This window comes from Hemiscyllium ocellatum, chromosome 26 (genome assembly GCF_020745735.1).
Source record: "Hemiscyllium ocellatum isolate sHemOce1 chromosome 26, sHemOce1.pat.X.cur, whole genome shotgun sequence".
NCBI classification, from domain to species: domain Eukaryota; kingdom Metazoa; phylum Chordata; class Chondrichthyes; order Orectolobiformes; family Hemiscylliidae; genus Hemiscyllium; species Hemiscyllium ocellatum.
Window position 1 is genome coordinate 57,349,627 of NC_083426.1, and position 23,272 is coordinate 57,372,898.

Genomic DNA, 23,272 nt, shown 5'->3' on the forward strand with positions numbered 1-23,272 from the left:
AGGGAACTGAGCAGGAGTCAGTGTAAACAGTGAACAGCGAAGGGTGATCCATTAGCACTAACTCTGAGCTTTGTAGCAGCAGCTCTACACTCACTTCCTGCCTCATGCCTCGCGGTGGTCATTGTCTTTCACTTTGATTACACTCCCTCGCTCCAGTTCTCAACTTATTCCCGACCGATAGCAGGTGTCCGCTTAGGACCTGCCCCTTTTAAGAAACGGATTCCCGGGATATCGCCGTCACTCGATCGGGTAGGGTTCACTGCCCCTCCCTGATTACCCGACAGATCAGGGAGATGAGTCACTTTCCTGAAGCCTTGAACTCCTCTGCACGGAGCTCCAACCGTGAGACTGCTAGGGTTGGGGGTTCCAGGACTTTGACCCAGCGATAGTGAAGCGACAGCGAGATCGTTCCAACTCAGAAAGCTGAGATGATAGCAGGGGGATTTGCGGAGGTAGTTTACCCGTGTATCTGCTGCCTTTGCCCTTCTAGATGAATGCAAACAATCACTGGGCTGACTCTGGCAGGATCAGCGGGTGCATTCTGTGCGTAACTAGGAATTCGTTTTCAATCGGATAATTCACAAGAAGAGCAATAAAGCTTCATGACCAGACTGGGAGTTGTATCCAGGTCTGGACTTTGCAAACTCGGATTGCTAAGCAGGGACCCCGCCCACACCCCAGCCCCCCGACCCCACCCCTCAAGTGACGCTGAGAGGAAACCTTGCCAAGTGAGTTGTACACACTGTGGTGACTGTCCATCACTCCATAACCACCTTCAGCAGCAATGTTTCTCTTTCCCTTCTCCAGCAGAAAAACAAAAGACAACTGCACTCCCACTCGAGGAGAAGGAGGATCTAATTTCTGTTGGTGTAAAATGAATGAACGGTGACAGCAGAGAATGAGGGTGTTCGGCTGGTGGAGTGTGTGTGCGCGTTTGCCACAGCAGTCCCTGGTAAGTCTGCAGTGTCTCCATCTCACGTCGTTGTTCCCACCGACCTGGGAATGAAGGTGGTCGAAAACTAGTGAATGAGAAGCAGGAGAGCTTGTGGAACAGCGGGAAGAAATTCCAGGTAGAAGAAACAGTGACTGCTGGAATAATACCAGGATCGCCAAATCATAAGACAGCGCGACAGAACGTTCGGCTGTTTGACCGGCAGCTCTGCTCGGGCCAGAAGAAGCACACGCGAACTTTGGACACAGCAAGCAGGCACCACTGGGATTCGAACCCAGGATCTCCTGTTTACTAGACAGGCGCTTTATCCAACTAAGCCATGGCGCCTGATGGCGACTGCCCGCGATCGTGCTCAGGTGCAGTTCATTCATCACTTGATCAGACAAACTCGGCAGTGTGCTTTCCGTCTCAATCTTGCTCAGTGAGAATTGCAAAGGAGAGAGAGTTCACGACTCAACATTCTCCACGCAAACGGCACAGAAAAACACAGTCTGCTCTTGTATTCGAGGCTTTCACCTCTTTAAACTGACAGGATAAAGAGGATGTGTCATCCTCTGTGGGCCCATTAAGGGTGTCATTACGCTCAGAGGGAACCTCACACCAAGAGGAAAAGTGTCACTGCAGGGAACTGAGCAGGAGTCAGTGTAAACAGTGAACAGCGAAGGGTGATCCATTAGCACTAACTCTGAGCTTTGTAGCAGCAGCTCTACACTCACTTCCTGCCTCATGCCTCGCGGTGGTCATTGTCTTTCACTTTGATTACACTCCCTCGCTCCAGTTCTCAACTTATTCCCGACCGATAGCAGGTGTCCGCTTAGGACCTGCCCCTTTTAAGAAACGGATTCCCGGGATATCGCCGTCACTCGATCGGGTAGGGTTCACTGCCCCTCCCTGATTACCCGACAGATCAGGGAGATGAGTCACTTTCCTGAAGCCTTGAACTCCTCTGCACGGAGCTCCAACCGTGAGACTGCTAGGGTTGGGGGTTCCAGGACTTTGACCCAGCGATAGTGAAGCGACAGCGAGATCGTTCCAACTCAGAAAGCTGAGATGATAGCAGGGGGATTTGCGGAGGTAGTTTACCCGTGTATCTGCTGCCTTTGCCCTTCTAGATGAATGCAAACAATCACTGGGCTGACTCTGGCAGGATCAGCGGGTGCATTCTGTGCGTAACTAGGAATTCGTTTTCAATCGGATAATTCACAAGAAGAGCAATAAAGCTTCATGACCAGACTGGGAGTTGTATCCAGGTCTGGAATTTGCAAACTCGGATTGCTAAGCAGGGACCCCGCCCACACCCCAGCCCCCCGACCCCACCCCTCAAGTGACGCTGAGAGGAAACCTTGCCAAGTGAGTTGTACACACTGTGGTGACTGTCCATCACTCCATAACCACCTTCAGCAGCAATGTTTCTCTTTCCCTTCTCCAGCAGAAAAACAAAAGACAACTGCACTCCCACTCGAGGAGAAGGAGGATCTAATTTCTGTTGGTGTAAAATGAATGAACGGTGACAGCAGAGAATGAGGGTGTTCGGCTGGTGGAGTGTGTGTGCGCGTTTGCCACAGCAGTCCCTGGTAAGTCTGCAGTGTCTCCATCTCACGTCGTTGTTCCCACCGACCTGGGAATGAAGGTGGTCGAAAACTAGTGAATGAGAAGCAGGAGAGCTTGTGGAACAGCGGGAAGAAATTCCAGGTAGAAGAAACAGTGACTGCTGGAATAATACCAGGATCGCCAAATCATAAGACAGCGCGACAGAACGTTCGGCTGTTTGACCGGCAGCTCTGCTCGGGCCAGAAGAAGCACACGCGAACTTTGGACACAGCAAGCAGGCACCACTGGGATTCGAACCCAGGATCTCCTGTTTACTAGACAGGCGCTTTATCCAACTAAGCCATGGCGCCTGATGGCGACTGCCCGCGATCGTGCTCAGGTGCAGTTCATTCATCACTTGATCAGACAAACTCGGCAGTGTGCTTTCCGTCTCAATCTTGCTCAGTGAGAATTGCAAAGGAGAGAGAGTTCACGACTCAACATTCTCCACGCAAACGGCACAGAAAAACACAGTCTGCTCTTGTATTCGAGGCTTTCACCTCTTTAAACTGACAGGATAAAGAGGATGTGTCATCCTCTGTGGGCCCATTAAGGGTGTCATTACGCTCAGAGGGAACCTCACACCAAGAGGAAAAGTGTCACTGCAGGGAACTGAGCAGGAGTCAGTGTAAACAGTGAACAGCGAAGGGTGATCCATTAGCACTAACTCTGAGCTTTGTAGCAGCAGCTCTACACTCACTTCCTGCCTCATGCCTCGCGGTGGTCATTGTCTTTCACTTTGATTACACTCCCTCGCTCCAGTTCTCAACTTATTCCCGACCGATAGCAGGTGTCCGCTTAGGACCTGCCCCTTTTAAGAAACGGATTCCCGGGATATCGCCGTCACTCGATCGGGTAGGGTTCACTGCCCCTCCCTGATTACCCGACAGATCAGGGAGATGAGTCACTTTCCTGAAGCCTTGAACTCCTCTGCACGGAGCTCCAACCGTGAGACTGCTAGGGTTGGGGGTTCCAGGACTTTGACCCAGCGATAGTGAAGCGACAGCGAGATCGTTCCAACTCAGAAAGCTGAGATGATAGCAGGGGGATTTGCGGAGGTAGTTTACCCGTGTATCTGCTGCCTTTGCCCTTCTAGATGAATGCAAACAATCACTGGGCTGACTCTGGCAGGATCAGCGGGTGCATTCTGTGCGTAACTAGGAATTCGTTTTCAATCGGATAATTCACAAGAAGAGCAATAAAGCTTCATGACCAGACTGGGAGTTGTATCCAGGTCTGGAATTTGCAAACTCGGATTGCTAAGCAGGGACCCCGCCCACACCCCAGCCCCCCGACCCCACCCCTCAAGTGACGCTGAGAGGAAACCTTGCCAAGTGAGTTGTACACACTGTGGTGACTGTCCATCACTCCATAACCACCTTCAGCAGCAATGTTTCTCTTTCCCTTCTCCAGCAGAAAAACAAAAGACAACTGCACTCCCACTCGAGGAGAAGGAGGATCTAATTTCTGTTGGTGTAAAATGAATGAACGGTGACAGCAGAGAATGAGGGTGTTCGGCTGGTGGAGTGTGTGTGCGCGTTTGCCACAGCAGTCCCTGGTAAGTCTGCAGTGTCTCCATCTCACGTCGTTGTTCCCACCGACCTGGGAATGAAGGTGGTCGAAAACTAGTGAATGAGAAGCAGGAGAGCTTGTGGAACAGCGGGAAGAAATTCCAGGTAGAAGAAACAGTGACTGCTGGAATAATACCAGGATCGCCAAATCATAAGACAGCGCGACAGAACGTTCGGCTGTTTGACCGGCAGCTCTGCTCGGGCCAGAAGAAGCACACGCGAACTTTGGACACAGCAAGCAGGCACCACTGGGATTCGAACCCAGGATCTCCTGTTTACTAGACAGGCGCTTTATCCAACTAAGCCATGGCGCCTGATGGCGACTGCCCGCGATCGTGCTCAGGTGCAGTTCATTCATCACTTGATCAGACAAACTCGGCAGTGTGCTTTCCGTCTCAATCTTGCTCAGTGAGAATTGCAAAGGAGAGAGAGTTCACGACTCAACATTCTCCACGCAAACGGCACAGAAAAACACAGTCTGCTCTTGTATTCGAGGCTTTCACCTCTTTAAACTGACAGGATAAAGAGGATGTGTCATCCTCTGTGGGCCCATTAAGGGTGTCATTACGCTCAGAGGGAACCTCACACCAAGAGGAAAAGTGTCACTGCAGGGAACTGAGCAGGAGTCAGTGTAAACAGTGAACAGCGAAGGGTGATCCATTAGCACTAACTCTGAGCTTTGTAGCAGCAGCTCTACACTCACTTCCTGCCTCATGCCTCGCGGTGGTCATTGTCTTTCACTTTGATTACACTCCCTCGCTCCAGTTCTCAACTTATTCCCGACCGATAGCAGGTGTCCGCTTAGGACCTGCCCCTTTTAAGAAACGGATTCCCGGGATATCGCCGTCACTCGATCGGGTAGGGTTCACTGCCCCTCCCTGATTACCCGACAGATCAGGGAGATGAGTCACTTTCCTGAAGCCTTGAACTCCTCTGCACGGAGCTCCAACCGTGAGACTGCTAGGGTTGGGGGTTCCAGGACTTTGACCCAGCGATAGTGAAGCGACAGCGAGATCGTTCCAACTCAGAAAGCTGAGATGATAGCAGGGGGATTTGCGGAGGTAGTTTACCCGTGTATCTGCTGCCTTTGCCCTTCTAGATGAATGCAAACAATCACTGGGCTGACTCTGGCAGGATCAGCGGGTGCATTCTGTGCGTAACTAGGAATTCGTTTTCAATCGGATAATTCACAAGAAGAGCAATAAAGCTTCATGACCAGACTGGGAGTTGTATCCAGGTCTGGACTTTGCAAACTCGGATTGCTAAGCAGGGACCCCGCCCACACCCCAGCCCCCCGACCCCACCCCTCAAGTGACGCTGAGAGGAAACCTTGCCAAGTGAGTTGTACACACTGTGGTGACTGTCCATCACTCCATAACCACCTTCAGCAGCAATGTTTCTCTTTCCCTTCTCCAGCAGAAAAACAAAAGACAACTGCACTCCCACTCGAGGAGAAGGAGGATCTAATTTCTGTTGGTGTAAAATGAATGAACGGTGACAGCAGAGAATGAGGGTGTTCGGCTGGTGGAGTGTGTGTGCGCGTTTGCCACAGCAGTCCCTGGTAAGTCTGCAGTGTCTCCATCTCACGTCGTTGTTCCCACCGACCTGGGAATGAAGGTGGTCGAAAACTAGTGAATGAGAAGCAGGAGAGCTTGTGGAACAGCGGGAAGAAATTCCAGGTAGAAGAAACAGTGACTGCTGGAATAATACCAGGATCGCCAAATCATAAGACAGCGCGACAGAACGTTCGGCTGTTTGACCGGCAGCTCTGCTCGGGCCAGAAGAAGCACACGCGAACTTTGGACACAGCAAGCAGGCACCACTGGGATTCGAACCCAGGATCTCCTGTTTACTAGACAGGCGCTTTATCCAACTAAGCCATGGCGCCTGATGGCGACTGCCCGCGATCGTGCTCAGGTGCAGTTCATTCATCACTTGATCAGACAAACTCGGCATTGTGCTTTCCGTCTCAATCTTGCTCAGTGAGAATTGCAAAGGAGAGAGAGTTCACGACTCAACATTCTCCACGCAAACGGCACAGAAAAACACAGTCTGCTCTTGTATTCGAGGCTTTCACCTCTTTAAACTGACAGGATAAAGAGGATGTGTCATCCTCTGTGGGCCCATTAAGGGTGTCATTACGCTCAGAGGGAACCTCACACCAAGAGGAAAAGTGTCACTGCAGGGAACTGAGCAGGAGTCAGTGTAAACAGTGAACAGCGAAGGGTGATCCATTAGCACTAACTCTGAGCTTTGTAGCAGCAGCTCTACACTCACTTCCTGCCTCATGCCTCGCGGTGGTCATTGTCTTTCACTTTGATTACACTCCCTCGCTCCAGTTCTCAACTTATTCCCGACCGATAGCAGGTGTCCGCTTAGGACCTGCCCCTTTTAAGAAACGGATTCCCGGGATATCGCCGTCACTCGATCGGGTAGGGTTCACTGCCCCTCCCTGATTACCCGACAGATCAGGGAGATGAGTCACTTTCCTGAAGCCTTGAACTCCTCTGCACGGAGCTCCAACCGTGAGACTGCTAGGGTTGGGGGTTCCAGGACTTTGACCCAGCGATAGTGAAGCGACAGCGAGATCTTTCCAACTCAGAAAGCTGAGATGATAGCAGGGGGATTTGCGGAGGTAGTTTACCCGTGTATCTGCTGCCTTTGCCCTTCTAGATGAATGCAAACAATCACTGGGCTGACTCTGGCAGGATCAGCGGGTGCATTCTGTGCGTAACTAGGAATTCGTTTTCAATCGGATAATTCACAAGAAGAGCAATAAAGCTTCATGACCAGACTGGGAGTTGTATCCAGGTCTGGACTTTGCAAACTCGGATTGCTAAGCAGGGACCCCGCCCACACCCCAGCCCCCCGACCCCACCCCTCAAGTGACGCTGAGAGGAAACCTTGCCAAGTGAGTTGTACACACTGTGGTGACTGTCCATCACTCCATAACCACCTTCAGCAGCAATGTTTCTCTTTCCCTTCTCCAGCAGAAAAACAAAAGACAACTGCACTCCCACTCGAGGAGAAGGAGGATCTAATTTCTGTTGGTGTAAAATGAATGAACGGTGACAGCAGAGAATGAGGGTGTTCGGCTGGTGGAGTGTGTGTGCGCGTTTGCCACAGCAGTCCCTGGTAAGTCTGCAGTGTCTCCATCTCACGTCGTTGTTCCCACCGACCTGGGAATGAAGGTGGTCGAAAACTAGTGAATGAGAAGCAGGAGAGCTTGTGGAACAGCGGGAAGAAATTCCAGGTAGAAGAAACAGTGACTGCTGGAATAATACCAGGATCGCCAAATCATAAGACAGCGCGACAGAACGTTCGGCTGTTTGACCGGCAGCTCTGCTCGGGCCAGAAGAAGCACACGCGAACTTTGGACACAGCAAGCAGGCACCACTGGGATTCGAACCCAGGATCTCCTGTTTACTAGACAGGCGCTTTATCCAACTAAGCCATGGCGCCTGATGGCGACTGCCCGCGATCGTGCTCAGGTGCAGTTCATTCATCACTTGATCAGACAAACTCGGCATTGTGCTTTCCGTCTCAATCTTGCTCAGTGAGAATTGCAAAGGAGAGAGAGTTCACGACTCAACATTCTCCACGCAAACGGCACAGAAAAACACAGTCTGCTCTTGTATTCGAGGCTTTCACCTCTTTAAACTGACAGGATAAAGAGGATGTGTCATCCTCTGTGGGCCCATTAAGGGTGTCATTACGCTCAGAGGGAACCTCACACCAAGAGGAAAAGTGTCACTGCAGGGAACTGAGCAGGAGTCAGTGTAAACAGTGAACAGCGAAGGGTGATCCATTAGCACTAACTCTGAGCTTTGTAGCAGCAGCTCTACACTCACTTCCTGCCTCATGCCTCGCGGTGGTCATTGTCTTTCACTTTGATTACACTCCCTCGCTCCAGTTCTCAACTTATTCCCGACCGATAGCAGGTGTCCGCTTAGGACCTGCCCCTTTTAAGAAACGGATTCCCGGGATATCGCCGTCACTCGATCGGGTAGGGTTCACTGCCCCTCCCTGATTACCCGACAGATCAGGGAGATGAGTCACTTTCCTGAAGCCTTGAACTCCTCTGCACGGAGCTCCAACCGTGAGACTGCTAGGGTTGGGGGTTCCAGGACTTTGACCCAGCGATAGTGAAGCGACAGCGAGATCGTTCCAACTCAGAAAGCTGAGATGATAGCAGGGGGATTTGCGGAGGTAGTTTACCCGTGTATCTGCTGCCTTTGCCCTTCTAGATGAATGCAAACAATCACTGGGCTGACTCTGGCAGGATCAGCGGGTGCATTCTGTGCGTAACTAGGAATTCGTTTTCAATCGGATAATTCACAAGAAGAGCAATAAAGCTTCATGACCAGACTGGGAGTTGTATCCAGGTCTGGACTTTGCAAACTCGGATTGCTAAGCAGGGACCCCGCCCACACCCCAGCCCCCCGACCCCACCCCTCAAGTGACGCTGAGAGGAAACCTTGCCAAGTGAGTTGTACACACTGTGGTGACTGTCCATCACTCCATAACCACCTTCAGCAGCAATGTTTCTCTTTCCCTTCTCCAGCAGAAAAACAAAAGACAACTGCACTCCCACTCGAGGAGAAGGAGGATCTAATTTCTGTTGGTGTAAAATGAATGAACGGTGACAGCAGAGAATGAGGGTGTTCGGCTGGTGGAGTGTGTGTGCGCGTTTGCCACAGCAGTCCCTGGTAAGTCTGCAGTGTCTCCATCTCACGTCGTTGTTCCCACCGACCTGGGAATGAAGGTGGTCGAAAACTAGTGAATGAGAAGCAGGAGAGCTTGTGGAACAGCGGGAAGAAATTCCAGGTAGAAGAAACAGTGACTGCTGGAATAATACCAGGATCGCCAAATCATAAGACAGCGCGACAGAACGTTCGGCTGTTTGACCGGCAGCTCTGCTCGGGCCAGAAGAAGCACACGCGAACTTTGGACACAGCAAGCAGGCACCACTGGGATTCGAACCCAGGATCTCCTGTTTACTAGACAGGCGCTTTATCCAACTAAGCCATGGCGCCTGATGGCGACTGCCCGCGATCGTGCTCAGGTGCAGTTCATTCATCACTTGATCAGACAAACTCGGCAGTGTGCTTTCCGTCTCAATCTTGCTCAGTGAGAATTGCAAAGGAGAGAGAGTTCACGACTCAACATTCTCCACGCAAACGGCACAGAAAAACACAGTCTGCTCTTGTATTCGAGGCTTTCACCTCTTTAAACTGACAGGATAAAGAGGATGTGTCATCCTCTGTGGGCCCATTAAGGGTGTCATTACGCTCAGAGGGAACCTCACACCAAGAGGAAAAGTGTCACTGCAGGGAACTGAGCAGGAGTCAGTGTAAACAGTGAACAGCGAAGGGTGATCCATTAGCACTAACTCTGAGCTTTGTAGCAGCAGCTCTACACTCACTTCCTGCCTCATGCCTCGCGGTGGTCATTGTCTTTCACTTTGATTACACTCCCTCGCTCCAGTTCTCAACTTATTCCCGACCGATAGCAGGTGTCCGCTTAGGACCTGCCCCTTTTAAGAAACGGATTCCCGGGATATCGCCGTCACTCGATCGGGTAGGGTTCACTGCCCCTCCCTGATTACCCGACAGATCAGGGAGATGAGTCACTTTCCTGAAGCCTTGAACTCCTCTGCACGGAGCTCCAACCGTGAGACTGCTAGGGTTGGGGGTTCCAGGACTTTGACCCAGCGATAGTGAAGCGACAGCGAGATCTTTCCAACTCAGAAAGCTGAGATGATAGCAGGGGGATTTGCGGAGGTAGTTTACCCGTGTATCTGCTGCCTTTGCCCTTCTAGATGAATGCAAACAATCACTGGGCTGACTCTGGCAGGATCAGCGGGTGCATTCTGTGCGTAACTAGGAATTCGTTTTCAATCGGATAATTCACAAGAAGAGCAATAAAGCTTCATGACCAGACTGGGAGTTGTATCCAGGTCTGGAATTTGCAAACTCGGATTGCTAAGCAGGGACCCCGCCCACACCCCAGCCCCCCGACCCCACCCCTCAAGTGACGCTGAGAGGAAACCTTGCCAAGTGAGTTGTACACACTGTGGTGACTGTCCATCACTCCATAACCACCTTCAGCAGCAATGTTTCTCTTTCCCTTCTCCAGCAGAAAAACAAAAGACAACTGCACTCCCACTCGAGGAGAAGGAGGATCTAATTTCTGTTGGTGTAAAATGAATGAACGGTGACAGCAGAGAATGAGGGTGTTCGGCTGGTGGAGTGTGTGTGCGCGTTTGCCACAGCAGTCCCTGGTAAGTCTGCAGTGTCTCCATCTCACGTCGTTGTTCCCACCGACCTGGGAATGAAGGTGGTCGAAAACTAGTGAATGAGAAGCAGGAGAGCTTGTGGAACAGCGGGAAGAAATTCCAGGTAGAAGAAACAGTGACTGCTGGAATAATACCAGGATCGCCAAATCATAAGACAGCGCGACAGAACGTTCGGCTGTTTGACCGGCAGCTCTGCGCGGGCCAGAAGAAGCACACGCGAACTTTGGACACAGCAAGCAGGCACCACTGGGATTCGAACCCAGGATCTCCTGTTTACTAGACAGGCGCTTTATCCAACTAAGCCATGGCGCCTGATGGCGACGGCCCGCGATCGTGCTCAGGTGCAGTTCATTCATCACTTGATCAGACAAACTCGGCAGTGTGCTTTCCGTCTCAATCTTGCTCAGTGAGAATTGCAAAGGAGAGAGAGTTCACGACTCAACATTCTCCACGCAAACGGCACAGAAAAACACAGTCTGCTCTTGTATTCGAGGCTTTCACCTCTTTAAACTGACAGGATAAAGAGGATGTGTCATCCTCTGTGGGCCCATTAAGGGTGTCATTACGCTCAGAGGGAACCTCACACCAAGAGGAAAAGTGTCACTGCAGGGAACTGAGCAGGAGTCAGTGTAAACAGTGAACAGCGAAGGGTGATCCATTAGCACTAACTCTGAGCTTTGTAGCAGCAGCTCTACACTCACTTCCTGCCTCATGCCTCGCGGTGGTCATTGTCTTTCACTTTGATTACACTCCCTCGCTCCAGTTCTCAACTTATTCCCGACCGATAGCAGGTGTCCGCTTAGGACCTGCCCCTTTTAAGAAACGGATTCCCGGGATATCGCCGTCACTCGATCGGGTAGGGTTCACTGCCCCTCCCTGATTACCCGACAGATCAGGGAGATGAGTCACTTTCCTGAAGCCTTGAACTCCTCTGCACGGAGCTCCAACCGTGAGACTGCTAGGGTTGGGGGTTCCAGGACTTTGACCCAGCGATAGTGAAGCGACAGCGAGATCGTTCCAACTCAGAAAGCTGAGATGATAGCAGGGGGATTTGCGGAGGTAGTTTACCCGTGTATCTGCTGCCTTTGCCCTTCTAGATGAATGCAAACAATCACTGGGCTGACTCTGGCAGGATCAGCGGGTGCATTCTGTGCGTAACTAGGAATTCGTTTTCAATCGGATAATTCACAAGAAGAGCAATAAAGCTTCATGACCAGACTGGGAGTTGTATCCAGGTCTGGAATTTGCAAACTCGGATTGCTAAGCAGGGACCCCGCCCACACCCCAGCCCCCCGACCCCACCCCTCAAGTGACGCTGAGAGGAAACCTTGCCAAGTGAGTTGTACACACTGTGGTGACTGTCCATCACTCCATAACCACCTTCAGCAGCAATGTTTCTCTTTCCCTTCTCCAGCAGAAAAACAAAAGACAACTGCACTCCCACTCGAGGAGAAGGAGGATCTAATTTCTGTTGGTGTAAAATGAATGAACGGTGACAGCAGAGAATGAGGGTGTTCGGCTGGTGGAGTGTGTGTGCGCGTTTGCCACAGCAGTCCCTGGTAAGTCTGCAGTGTCTCCATCTCACGTCGTTGTTCCCACCGACCTGGGAATGAAGGTGGTCGAAAACTAGTGAATGAGAAGCAGGAGAGCTTGTGGAACAGCGGGAAGAAATTCCAGGTAGAAGAAACAGTGACTGCTGGAATAATACCAGGATCGCCAAATCATAAGACAGCGCGACAGAACGTTCGGCTGTTTGACCGGCAGCTCTGCTCGGGCCAGAAGAAGCACACGCGAACTTTGGACACAGCAAGCAGGCACCACTGGGATTCGAACCCAGGATCTCCTGTTTACTAGACAGGCGCTTTATCCAACTAAGCCATGGCGCCTGATGGCGACTGCCCGCGATCGTGCTCAGGTGCAGTTCATTCATCACTTGATCAGACAAACTCGGCAGTGTGCTTTCCGTCTCAATCTTGCTCAGTGAGAATTGCAAAGGAGAGAGAGTTCACGACTCAACATTCTCCACGCAAACGGCACAGAAAAACACAGTCTGCTCTTGTATTCGAGGCTTTCACCTCTTTAAACTGACAGGATAAAGAGGATGTGTCATCCTCTGTGGGCCCATTAAGGGTGTCATTACGCTCAGAGGGAACCTCACACCAAGAGGAAAAGTGTCACTGCAGGGAACTGAGCAGGAGTCAGTGTAAACAGTGAACAGCGAAGGGTGATCCATTAGCACTAACTCTGAGCTTTGTAGCAGCAGCTCTACACTCACTTCCTGCCTCATGCCTCGCGGTGGTCATTGTCTTTCACTTTGATTACACTCCCTCGCTCCAGTTCTCAACTTATTCCCGACCGATAGCAGGTGTCCGCTTAGGACCTGCCCCTTTTAAGAAACGGATTCCCGGGATATCGCCGTCACTCGATCGGGTAGGGTTCACTGCCCCTCCCTGATTACCCGACAGATCAGGGAGATGAGTCACTTTCCTGAAGCCTTGAACTCCTCTGCACGGAGCTCCAACCGTGAGACTGCTAGGGTTGGGGGTTCCAGGACTTTGACCCAGCGATAGTGAAGCGACAGCGAGATCGTTCCAACTCAGAAAGCTGAGATGATAGCAGGGGGATTTGCGGAGGTAGTTTACCCGTGTATCTGCTGCCTTTGCCCTTCTAGATGAATGCAAACAATCACTGGGCTGACTCTGGCAGGATCAGCGGGTGCATTCTGTGCGTAACTAGGAATTCGTTTTCAATCGGATAATTCACAAGAAGAGCAATAAAGCTTCATGACCAGACTGGGAGTTGTATCCAGGTCTGGACTTTGCAAACTCGGATTGCTAAGCAGGGACCCCGCCCACACCCCAGCCCCCCGACCCCACCCCTCAAGTGACGCTGAGAGGAAACCTTGCCAAGTGAGTTGTACACACTGTGGTGACTGTCCATCACTCCATAACCACCTTCAGCAGCAATGTTTCTCTTTCCCTTCTCCAGCAGAAAAACAAAAGACAACTGCACTCCCACTCGAGGAGAAGGAGGATCTAATTTCTGTTGGTGTAAAATGAATGAACGGTGACAGCAGAGAATGAGGGTGTTCGGCTGGTGGAGTGTGTGTGCGCGTTTGCCACAGCAGTCCCTGGTAAGTCTGCAGTGTCTCCATCTCACGTCGTTGTTCCCACCGACCTGGGAATGAAGGTGGTCGAAAACTAGTGAATGAGAAGCAGGAGAGCTTGTGGAACAGCGGGAAGAAATTCCAGGTAGAAGAAACAGTGACTGCTGGAATAATACCAGGATCGCCAAATCATAAGACAGCGCGACAGAACGTTCGGCTGTTTGACCGGCAGCTCTGCTCGGGCCAGAAGAAGCACACGCGAACTTTGGACACAGCAAGCAGGCACCACTGGGATTCGAACCCAGGATCTCCTGTTTACTAGACAGGCGCTTTATCCAACTAAGCCATGGCGCCTGATGGCGACTGCCCGCGATCGTGCTCAGGTGCAGTTCATTCATCACTTGATCAGACAAACTCGGCAGTGTGCTTTCCGTCTCAATCTTGCTCAGTGAGAATTGCAAAGGAGAGAGAGTTCACGACTCAACATTCTCCACGCAAACGGCACAGAAAAACACAGTCTGCTCTTGTATTCGAGGCTTTCACCTCTTTAAACTGACAGGATAAAGAGGATGTGTCATCCTCTGTGGGCCCATTAAGGGTGTCATTACGCTCAGAGGGAACCTCACACCAAGAGGAAAAGTGTCACTGCAGGGAACTGAGCAGGAGTCAGTGTAAACAGTGAACAGCGAAGGGTGATCCATTAGCACTAACTCTGAGCTTTGTAGCAGCAGCTCTACACTCACTTCCTGCCTCATGCCTCGCGGTGGTCATTGTCTTTCACTTTGATTACACTCCCTCGCTCCAGTTCTCAACTTATTCCCGACCGATAGCAGGTGTCCGCTTAGGACCTGCCCCTTTTAAGAAACGGATTCCCGGGATATCGCCGTCACTCGATCGGGTAGGGTTCACTGCCCCTCCCTGATTACCCGACAGATCAGGGAGATGAGTCACTTTCCTGAAGCCTTGAACTCCTCTGCACGGAGCTCCAACAGTGAGACTGCTAGGGTTGGGGGTTCCAGGACTTTGACCCAGCGATAGTGAAGCGACAGCGAGATCGTTCCAACTCAGAAAGCTGAGATGATAGCAGGGGGATTTGCGGAGGTAGTTTACCCGTGTATCTGCTGCCTTTGCCCTTCTAGATGAATGCAAACAATCACTGGGCTGACTCTGGCAGGATCAGCGGGTGCATTCTGTGCGTAACTAGGAATTCGTTTTCAATCGGATAATTCACAAGAAGAGCAATAAAGCTTCATGACCAGACTGGGAGTTGTATCCAGGTCTGGACTTTGCAAACTCGGATTGCTAAGCAGGGACCCCGCCCACACCCCAGCCCCCCGACCCCACCCCTCAAGTGACGCTGAGAGGAAACCTTGCCAAGTGAGTTGTACACACTGTGGTGACTGTCCATCACTCCATAACCACCTTCAGCAGCAATGTTTCTCTTTCCCTTCTCCAGCAGAAAAACAAAAGACAACTGCACTCCCACTCGAGGAGAAGGAGGATCTAATTTCTGTTGGTGTAAAATGAATGAACGGTGACAGCAGAGAATGAGGGTGTTCGGCTGGTGGAGTGTGTGTGCGCGTTTGCCACAGCAGTCCCTGGTAAGTCTGCAGTGTCTCCATCTCACGTCGTTGTTCCCACCGACCTGGGAATGAAGGTGGTCGAAAACTAGTGAATGAGAAGCAGGAGAGCTTGTGGAACAGCGGGAAGAAATTCCAGGTAGAAGAAACAGTGACTGCTGGAATAATACCAGGATCGCCAAATCATAAGACAGCGCGACAGAACGTTCGGCTGTTTGACCGGCAGCTCTGCTCGGGCCAGAAGAAGCACACGCGAACTTTGGACACAGCAAGCAGGCACCACTGGGATTCGAACCCAGGATCTCCTGTTTACTAGACAGGCGCTTTATCCAACTAAGCCATGGCGCCTGATGGCGACTGCCCGCGATCGTGCTCAGGTGCAGTTCATTCATCACTTGATCAGACAAACTCGGCAGTGTGCTTTCCGTCTCAATCTTGCTCAGTGAGAATTGCAAAGGAGAGAGAGTTCACGACTCAACATTCTCCACGCAAACGGCACAGAAAAACACAGTCTGCTCTTGTATTCGAGGCTTTCACCTCTTTAAACTGACAGGATAAAGAGGATGTGTCATCCTCTGTGGGCCCATTAAGGGTGTCATTACGCTCAGAGGGAACCTCACACCAAGAGGAAAAGTGTCACTGCAGGGAACTGAGCAGGAGTCAGTGTAAACAGTGAACAGCGAAGGGTGATCCATTAGCACTAACTCTGAGCTTTGTAGCAGCAGCTCTACACTCACTTCCTGCCTCATGCCTCGCGGTGGTCATTGTCTTTCACTTTGATTACACTCCCTCGCTCCAGTTCTCAACTTATTCCCGACCGATAGCAGGTGTCCGCTTAGGACCTGCCCCTTTTAAGAAACGGATTCCCGGGATATCGCCGTCACTCGATCGGGTAGGGTTCACTGCCCCTCCCTGATTACCCGACAGATCAGGGGGATGAGTCACTTTCCTGAAGCCTTGAACTCCTCTGCACGGAGCTCCAACCGTGAGACTGCTAGGGTTGGGGGTTCCAGGACTTTGACCCAGCGATAGTGAAGCGACAGCGAGATCTTTCCAACTCAGAAAGCTGAGATGATAGCAGGGGGATTTGCGGAGGTAGTTTACCCGTGTATCTGCTGCCTTTGCCCTTCTAGATGAATGCAAACAATCACTGGGCTGACTCTGGCAGGATCAGCGGGTGCATTCTGTGCGTAACTAGGAATTCGTTTTCAATCGGATAATTCACAAGAAGAGCAATAAAGCTTCATGACCAGACTGGGAGTTGTATCCAGGTCTGGACTTTGCAAACTCGGATTGCTAAGCAGGGACCCCGCCCACACCCCAGCCCCCCGACCCCACCCCTCAAGTGACGCTGAGAGGAAACCTTGCCAAGTGAGTTGTACACACTGTGGTGACTGTCCATCACTCCATAACCACCTTCAGCAGCAATGTTTCTCTTTCCCTTCTCCAGCAGAAAAACAAAAGACAACTGCACTCCCACTCGAGGAGAAGGAGGATCTAATTTCTGTTGGTGTAAAATGAATGAACGGTGACAGCAGAGAATGAGGGTGTTCGGCTGGTGGAGTGTGTGTGCGCGTTTGCCACAGCAGTCCCTGGTAAGTCTGCAGTGTCTCCATCTCACGTCGTTGTTCCCACCGACCTGGGAATGAAGGTGGTCGAAAACTAGTGAATGAGAAGCAGGAGAGCTTGTGGAACAGCGGGAAGAAATTCCAGGTAGAAGAAACAGTGACTGCTGGAATAATACCAGGATCGCCAAATCATAAGACAGCGCGACAGAACGTTCGGCTGTTTGACCGGCAGCTCTGCTCGGGCCAGAAGAAGCACACGCGAACTTTGGACACAGCAAGCAGGCACCACTGGGATTCGAACCCAGGATCTCCTGTTTACTAGACAGGCGCTTTATCCAACTAAGCCATGGCGCCTGATGGCGACTGCCCGCGATCGTGCTCAGGTGCAGTTCATTCATCACTTGATCAGACAAACTCGGCAGTGTGCTTTCCGTCTCAATCTTGCTCAGTGAGAATTGCAAAGGAGAGAGAGTTCACGACTCAACATTCTCCACGCAAACGGCACAGAAAAACACAGTCTGCTCTTGTATTCGAGGCTTTCACCTCTTTAAACTGACAGGATAAAGAGGATGTGTCATCCTCTGTGGGCCCATTAAGGGTGTCATTACGCTCAGAGGGAACCTCACACCAAGAGGAAAAGTGTCACTGCAGGGAACTGAGCAGGAGTCAGTGTAAACAGTGAACAGCGAAGGGTGATCCATTAGCACTAACTCTGAGCTTTGTAGCAGCAGCTCTACACTCACTTCCTGCCTCATGCCTCGCGGTGGTCATTGTCTTTCACTTTGATTACACTCCCTCGCTCCAGTTCTCAACTTATTCCCGACCGATAGCAGGTGTCCGCTTAGGACCTGCCCCTTTTAAGAAACGGATTCCCGGGATATCGCCGTCACTCGATCGGGTAGGGTTCACTGCCCCTCCCTGATTACCCGACAGATCAGGGAGATGAGTCACTTTCCTGAAGCCTTGAACTCCTCTGCACGGAGCTCCAACCGTGAGACTGCTAGGGTTGGGGGTTCCAGGACTTTGACCCAGCGATAGTGAAGCGACAGCGAGATCGTTCCAACTCAGAAAGCTGAGATGATAGCAGGGGGATTTGCGGAGGTAGTTTACCCGTGTATCTGCTGCCTTTGCCCTTCTAGATGAATGCAAACAATCACTGGGCTGACTCTGGCAGGATCAGCGGGTGCATTCTGTGCGTAACTAGGAATTCGTTTTCAATCGGATAATTCACAAGAAGAGCAATAAAGCTTCATGACCAGACTGGGAGTTGTATCCAGGTCTGGACTTTGCAAACTCGGATTGCTAAGCAGGGACCCCGCCCACACCCCAGCCCCCCGACCCCACCCCTCAAGTGACGCTGAGAGGAAACCTTGCCAAGTGAGTTGTACACACTGTGGTGACTGTCCATCACTCCATAACCACCTTCAGCAGCAATGTTTCTCTTTCCCTTCTCCAGCAGAAAAACAAAAGACAACTGCACTCCCACTCGAGGAGAAGGAGGATCTAATTTCTGTTGGTGTAAAATGAATGAACGGTGACAGCAGAGAATGAGGGTGTTCGGCTGGTGGAGTGTGTGTGCGCGTTTGCCACAGCAGTCCCTGGTAAGTCTGCAGTGTCTCCATCTCACGTCGTTGTTCCCACCGACCTGGGAATGAAGGTGGTCGAAAACTAGTGAATGAGAAGCAGGAGAGCTTGTGGAACAGCGGGAAGAAATTCCAGGTAGAAGAAACAGTGACTGCTGGAATAATACCAGGATCGCCAAATCATAAGACAGCGCGACAGAACGTTCGGCTGTTTGACCGGCAGCTCTGCTCGGGCCAGAAGAAGCACACGCGAACTTTGGACACAGCAAGCAGGCACCACTGGGATTCGAACCCAGGATCTCCTGTTTACTAGACAGGCGCTTTATCCAACTAAGCCATGGCGCCTGATGGCGACTGCCCGCGATCGTGCTCAGGTGCAGTTCATTCATCACTTGATCAGACAAACTCGGCAGTGTGCTTTCCGTCTCAATCTTGCTCAGTGAGAATTGCAAAGGAGAGAGAGTTCACGACTCAACATTCTCCACGCAAACGGCACAGAAAAACACAGTCTGCTCTTGTATTCGAGGCTTTCACCTCTTTAAACTGACAGGATAAAGAGGATGTGTCATCCTCTGTGGGCCCATTAAGGGTGTCATTACGCTCAGAGGGAACCTCACACCAAGAGGAAAAGTGTCACTGCAGGGAACTGAGCAGGAGTCAGTGTAAACAGTGAACAGCGAAGGGTGATCCATTAGCACTAACTCTGAGCTTTGTAGCAGCAGCTCTACACTCACTTCCTGCCTCATGCCTCGCGGTGGTCATTGTCTTTCACTTTGATTACACTCCCTCGCTCCAGTTCTCAACTTATTCCCGACCGATAGCAGGTGTCCGCTTAGGACCTGCCCCTTTTAAGAAACGGATTCCCGGGATATCGCCGTCACTCGATCGGGTAGGGTTCACTGCCCCTCCCTGATTACCCGACAGATCAGGGAGATGAGTCACTTTCCTGAAGCCTTGAACTCCTCTGCACGGAGCTCCAACCGTGAGACTGCTAGGGTTGGGGGTTCCAGGACTTTGACCCAGCGATAGTGAAGCGACAGCGAGATCTTTCCAACTCAGAAAGCTGAGATGATAGCAGGGGGATTTGCGGAGGTAGTTTACCCGTGTATCTGCTGCCTTTGCCCTTCTAGATGAATGCAAACAATCACTGGGCTGACTCTGGCAGGATCAGCGGGTGCATTCTGTGCGTAACTAGGAATTCGTTTTCAATCGGATAATTCACAAGAAGAGCAATAAAGCTTCATGACCAGACTGGGAGTTGTATCCAGGTCTGGACTTTGCAAACTCGGATTGCTAAGCAGGGACCCCGCCCACACCCCAGCCCCCCGACCCCACCCCTCAAGTGACGCTGAGAGGAAACCTTGCCAAGTGAGTTGTACACACTGTGGTGACTGTCCATCACTCCATAACCACCTTCAGCAGCAATGTTTCTCTTTCCCTTCTCCAGCAGAAAAACAAAAGACAACTGCACTCCCACTCGAGGAGAAGGAGGATCTAATTTCTGTTGGTGTAAAATGAATGAACGGTGACAGCAGAGAATGAGGGTGTTCGGCTGGTGGAGTGTGTGTGCGCGTTTGCCACAGCAGTCCCTGGTAAGTCTGCAGTGTCTCCATCTCACGTCGTTGTTCCCACCGACCTGGGAATGAAGGTGGTCGAAAACTAGTGAATGAGAAGCAGGAGAGCTTGTGGAACAGCGGGAAGAAATTCCAGGTAGAAGAAACAGTGACTGCTGGAATAATACCAGGATCGCCAAATCATAAGACAGCGCGACAGAACGTTCGGCTGTTTGACCGGCAGCTCTGCTCGGGGCAGAAGAAGCACACGCGAACTTTGGACACAGCAAGCAGGCACCACTGGGATTCGAACCCAGGATCTCCTGTTTACTAGACAGGCGCTTTATCCAACTAAGCCATGGCGCCTGATGGCGACTGCCCGCGATCGTGCTCAGGTGCAGTTCATTCATCACTTGATCAGACAAACTCGGCAGTGTGCTTTCCGTCTCAATCTTGCTCAGTGAGAATTGCAAAGGAGAGAGAGTTCACGACTCAACATTCTCCACGCAAACGGCACAGAAAAACACAGTCTGCTCTTGTATTCGAGGCTTTCACCTCTTTAAACTGACAGGATAAAGAGGATGTGTCATCCTCTGTGGGCCCATTAAGGGTGTCATTACGCTCAGAGGGAACCTCACACCAAGAGGAAAAGTGTCACTGCAGGGAACTGAGCAGGAGTCAGTGTAAACAGTGAACAGCGAAGGGTGATCCATTAGCACTAACTCTGAGCTTTGTAGCAGCAGCTCTACACTCACTTCCTGCCTCATGCCTCGCGGTGGTCATTGTCTTTCACTTTGATTACACTCCCTCGCTCCAGTTCTCAACTTATTCCCGACCGATAGCAGGTGTCCGCTTAGGACCTGCCCCTTTTAAGAAACGGATTCCCGGGATATCGCCGTCACTCGATCGGGTAGGGTTCACTGCCCCTCCCTGATTACCCGACAGATCAGGGAGATGAGTCACTTTCCTGAAGCCTTGAACTCCTCTGCACGGAGCTCCAACCGTGAGACCCCGCCCGCACCCCAGCCCCCCGACCCCACCCCTCAAGTGACGCTGAGAGGAAACCTTGCCAAGTGAGTTGTACACACTGTGGTGACTGTCCATCACTCCATAACCACCTTCAGCAGCAATGTTTCTCTTTCCCTTCTCCAGCAGAAAAACAAAAGACAACTGCACTCCCACTCGAGGAGAAGGAGGATCTAATTTCTGTTGGTGTAAAATGAATGAACGGTGACAGCAGAGAATGAGGGTGTTCGGCTGGTGGAGTGTGTGTGCGCGTTTGCCACAGCAGTCCCTGGTAAGTCTGCAGTGTCTCCATCTCACGTCGTTGTTCCCACCGACCTGGGAATGAAGGTGGTCGAAAACTAATGAATGAGAAGCAGGAGAGCTTGTGGAACAGCGGGAAGAAATTCCAGGTAGAAGAAACAGTGACTGCTGGAATAATACCAGGATCGCCAAATCATAAGACAGCGCGACAGAACGTTCGGCTGTTTGACCGGCAGCTCTGCTCGGGCCAGAAGAAGCACACGCGAACTTTGGACACAGCAAGCAGGCACCACTGGGGGCCCATTAAGGGTGTCATTACGCTCAGAGGGAACCTCACACCAAGAGGAAAAGTGTCACTGCAGGGAACTGAGCAGGAGTCAGTGTAAACAGTGAACAGCGAAGGGTGATCCATTAGCACTAACTCTGAGCTTTGTAGCAGCAGCTCTACACTCACTTCCTGCCTCATGCCTCGCGGTGGTCATTGTCTTTCACTTTGATTACACTCCCTCGCTCCAGTTCTCAACTTATTCCCGACCGATAGCAGGTGTCCGCTTAGGACCTGCCCCTTTTAAGAAACGGATTCCCGGGATATCGCCGTCACTCGATCGGGTAGGGTTCACTGCCCCTCCCTGATTACCCGACAGATCAGGGAGATGAGTCACTTTCCTGAAGCCTTGAACTCCTCTGCACGGAGCTCCAACCGTGAGACTGCTAGGGTTGGGGGTTCCAGGACTTTGACCCAGCGATAGTGAAGCGACAGCGAGATCTTTCCAACTCAGAAAGCTGAGATGATAGCAGGGGGATTTGCGGAGGTAGTTTACCCGTGTATCTGCTGCCTTTGCCCTTCTAGATGAATGCAAACAATCACTGGGCTGACTCTGGCAGGATCAGCGGGTGCATTCTGTGCGTAACTAGGAATTCGTTTTCAATCGGATAATTCACAAGAAGAGCAATAAAGCTTCATGACCAGACTGGGAGTTGTATCCAGGTCTGGACTTTGCAAACTCGGATTGCTAAGCAGGGACCCCGCCCACACCCCAGCCCCCCGACCCCACCCCTCAAGTGACGCTGAGAGGAAACCTTGCCAAGTGAGTTGTACACACTGTGGTGACTGTCCATCACTCCATAACCACCTTCAGCAGCAATGTTTCTCTTTCCCTTCTCCAGCAGAAAAACAAAAGACAACTGCACTCCCACTCGAGGAGAAGGAGGATCTAATTTCTGTTGGTGTAAAATGAATGAACGGTGACAGCAGAGAATGAGGGTGTTCGGCTGGTGGAGTGTGTGTGCGCGTTTGCCACAGCAGTCCCTGGTAAGTCTGCAGTGTCTCCATCTCACGTCGTTGTTCCCACCGACCTGGGAATGAAGGTGGTCGAAAACTAGTGAATGAGAAGCAGGAGAGCTTGTGGAACAGCGGGAAGAAATTCCAGGTAGAAGAAACAGTGACTGCTGGAATAATACCAGGATCGCCAAATCATAAGACAGCGCGACAGAACGTTCGGCTGTTTGACCGGCAGCTCTGCTCGGGGCAGAAGAAGCACACGCGAACTTTGGACACAGCAAGCAGGCACCACTGGGATTCGAACCCAGGATCTCCTGTTTACTAGACAGGCGCTTTATCCAACTAAGCCATGGCGCCTGATGGCGACGGCCCGCGATCGTGCTCAGGTGCAGTTCATTCATCACTTGAACAGACAAACTCGGCAGTGTGCTTTCCGTCTCAATCTTGCTCAGTGAGAATTGCAAAGGAGAGAGAGTTCACGACTCAACATTCTCCACGCAAACGGCACAGAAAAACACAGTCTGCTCTTGTATTCGAGGCTTTCACCTCTTTAAACTGACAGGATAAAGAGGATGTGTCATCCTCTGTGGGCCCATTAAGGGTGTCATTACGCTCAGAGGGAACCTCACACCAAGAGGAAAAGTGTCACTGCAGGGAACTGAGCAGGAGTCAGTGTAAACAGTGAACAGCGAAGGGTGATCCATTAGCACTAACTCTGAGCTTTGTAGCAGCAGCTCTACACTCACTTCCTGCCTCATGCCTCGCGGTGGTCATTGTCTTTCACTTTGATTACACTCCCTCGCTCCAGTTCTCAACTTATTCCCGACCGATAGCAGGTGTCCGCTTAGGACCTGCCCCTTTTAAGAAACGGATTCCCGGGATATCGCCGTCACTCGATCGGGTAGGGTTCACTGCCCCTCCCT

At 51.4% G+C, this 23,272-nt stretch overlaps 14 non-coding genes across 14 annotated transcripts; all 14 read right to left on the reverse strand.

The window, feature by feature from the left end:
• Positions 1-1,205: 1,205 nt before the first annotated feature.
• trnat-agu (transfer RNA threonine (anticodon AGU)) lies at positions 1,206-1,279 on the reverse strand. The gene has a single exon. It is a non-coding gene; the product is annotated as a tRNA-Thr (tRNA).
• Positions 1,280-2,779: 1,500 nt separating this feature from the next.
• trnat-agu (transfer RNA threonine (anticodon AGU)) lies at positions 2,780-2,853 on the reverse strand. The gene has a single exon. It is a non-coding gene; the product is annotated as a tRNA-Thr (tRNA).
• Positions 2,854-4,353: 1,500 nt separating this feature from the next.
• On the reverse strand, positions 4,354-4,427 carry trnat-agu (transfer RNA threonine (anticodon AGU)). The gene has a single exon. It is a non-coding gene; the product is annotated as a tRNA-Thr (tRNA).
• Positions 4,428-5,927: 1,500 nt separating this feature from the next.
• trnat-agu (transfer RNA threonine (anticodon AGU)) lies at positions 5,928-6,001 on the reverse strand. The gene has a single exon. It is a non-coding gene; the product is annotated as a tRNA-Thr (tRNA).
• Positions 6,002-7,501: 1,500 nt separating this feature from the next.
• trnat-agu (transfer RNA threonine (anticodon AGU)) lies at positions 7,502-7,575 on the reverse strand. Its single transcript has one exon. It is a non-coding gene; the product is annotated as a tRNA-Thr (tRNA).
• A 1,500-nt stretch (positions 7,576-9,075) lies between these two features.
• On the reverse strand, positions 9,076-9,149 carry trnat-agu (transfer RNA threonine (anticodon AGU)). The gene has a single exon. It is a non-coding gene; the product is annotated as a tRNA-Thr (tRNA).
• Positions 9,150-10,649: 1,500 nt separating this feature from the next.
• trnat-agu (transfer RNA threonine (anticodon AGU)) lies at positions 10,650-10,723 on the reverse strand. The gene has a single exon. It is a non-coding gene; the product is annotated as a tRNA-Thr (tRNA).
• A 1,500-nt stretch (positions 10,724-12,223) lies between these two features.
• On the reverse strand, positions 12,224-12,297 carry trnat-agu (transfer RNA threonine (anticodon AGU)). The gene has a single exon. It is a non-coding gene; the product is annotated as a tRNA-Thr (tRNA).
• A 1,500-nt stretch (positions 12,298-13,797) lies between these two features.
• Positions 13,798-13,871, reverse strand: trnat-agu (transfer RNA threonine (anticodon AGU)). Its single transcript has one exon. It is a non-coding gene; the product is annotated as a tRNA-Thr (tRNA).
• A 1,500-nt stretch (positions 13,872-15,371) lies between these two features.
• On the reverse strand, positions 15,372-15,445 carry trnat-agu (transfer RNA threonine (anticodon AGU)). The gene has a single exon. It is a non-coding gene; the product is annotated as a tRNA-Thr (tRNA).
• Positions 15,446-16,945: 1,500 nt separating this feature from the next.
• On the reverse strand, positions 16,946-17,019 carry trnat-agu (transfer RNA threonine (anticodon AGU)). The gene has a single exon. It is a non-coding gene; the product is annotated as a tRNA-Thr (tRNA).
• A 1,500-nt stretch (positions 17,020-18,519) lies between these two features.
• Positions 18,520-18,593, reverse strand: trnat-agu (transfer RNA threonine (anticodon AGU)). The gene has a single exon. It is a non-coding gene; the product is annotated as a tRNA-Thr (tRNA).
• A 1,500-nt stretch (positions 18,594-20,093) lies between these two features.
• trnat-agu (transfer RNA threonine (anticodon AGU)) lies at positions 20,094-20,167 on the reverse strand. The gene has a single exon. It is a non-coding gene; the product is annotated as a tRNA-Thr (tRNA).
• A 2,465-nt stretch (positions 20,168-22,632) lies between these two features.
• Positions 22,633-22,706, reverse strand: trnat-agu (transfer RNA threonine (anticodon AGU)). The gene has a single exon. It is a non-coding gene; the product is annotated as a tRNA-Thr (tRNA).
• Between the last annotated feature and the right edge of the window lie 566 nt (positions 22,707-23,272).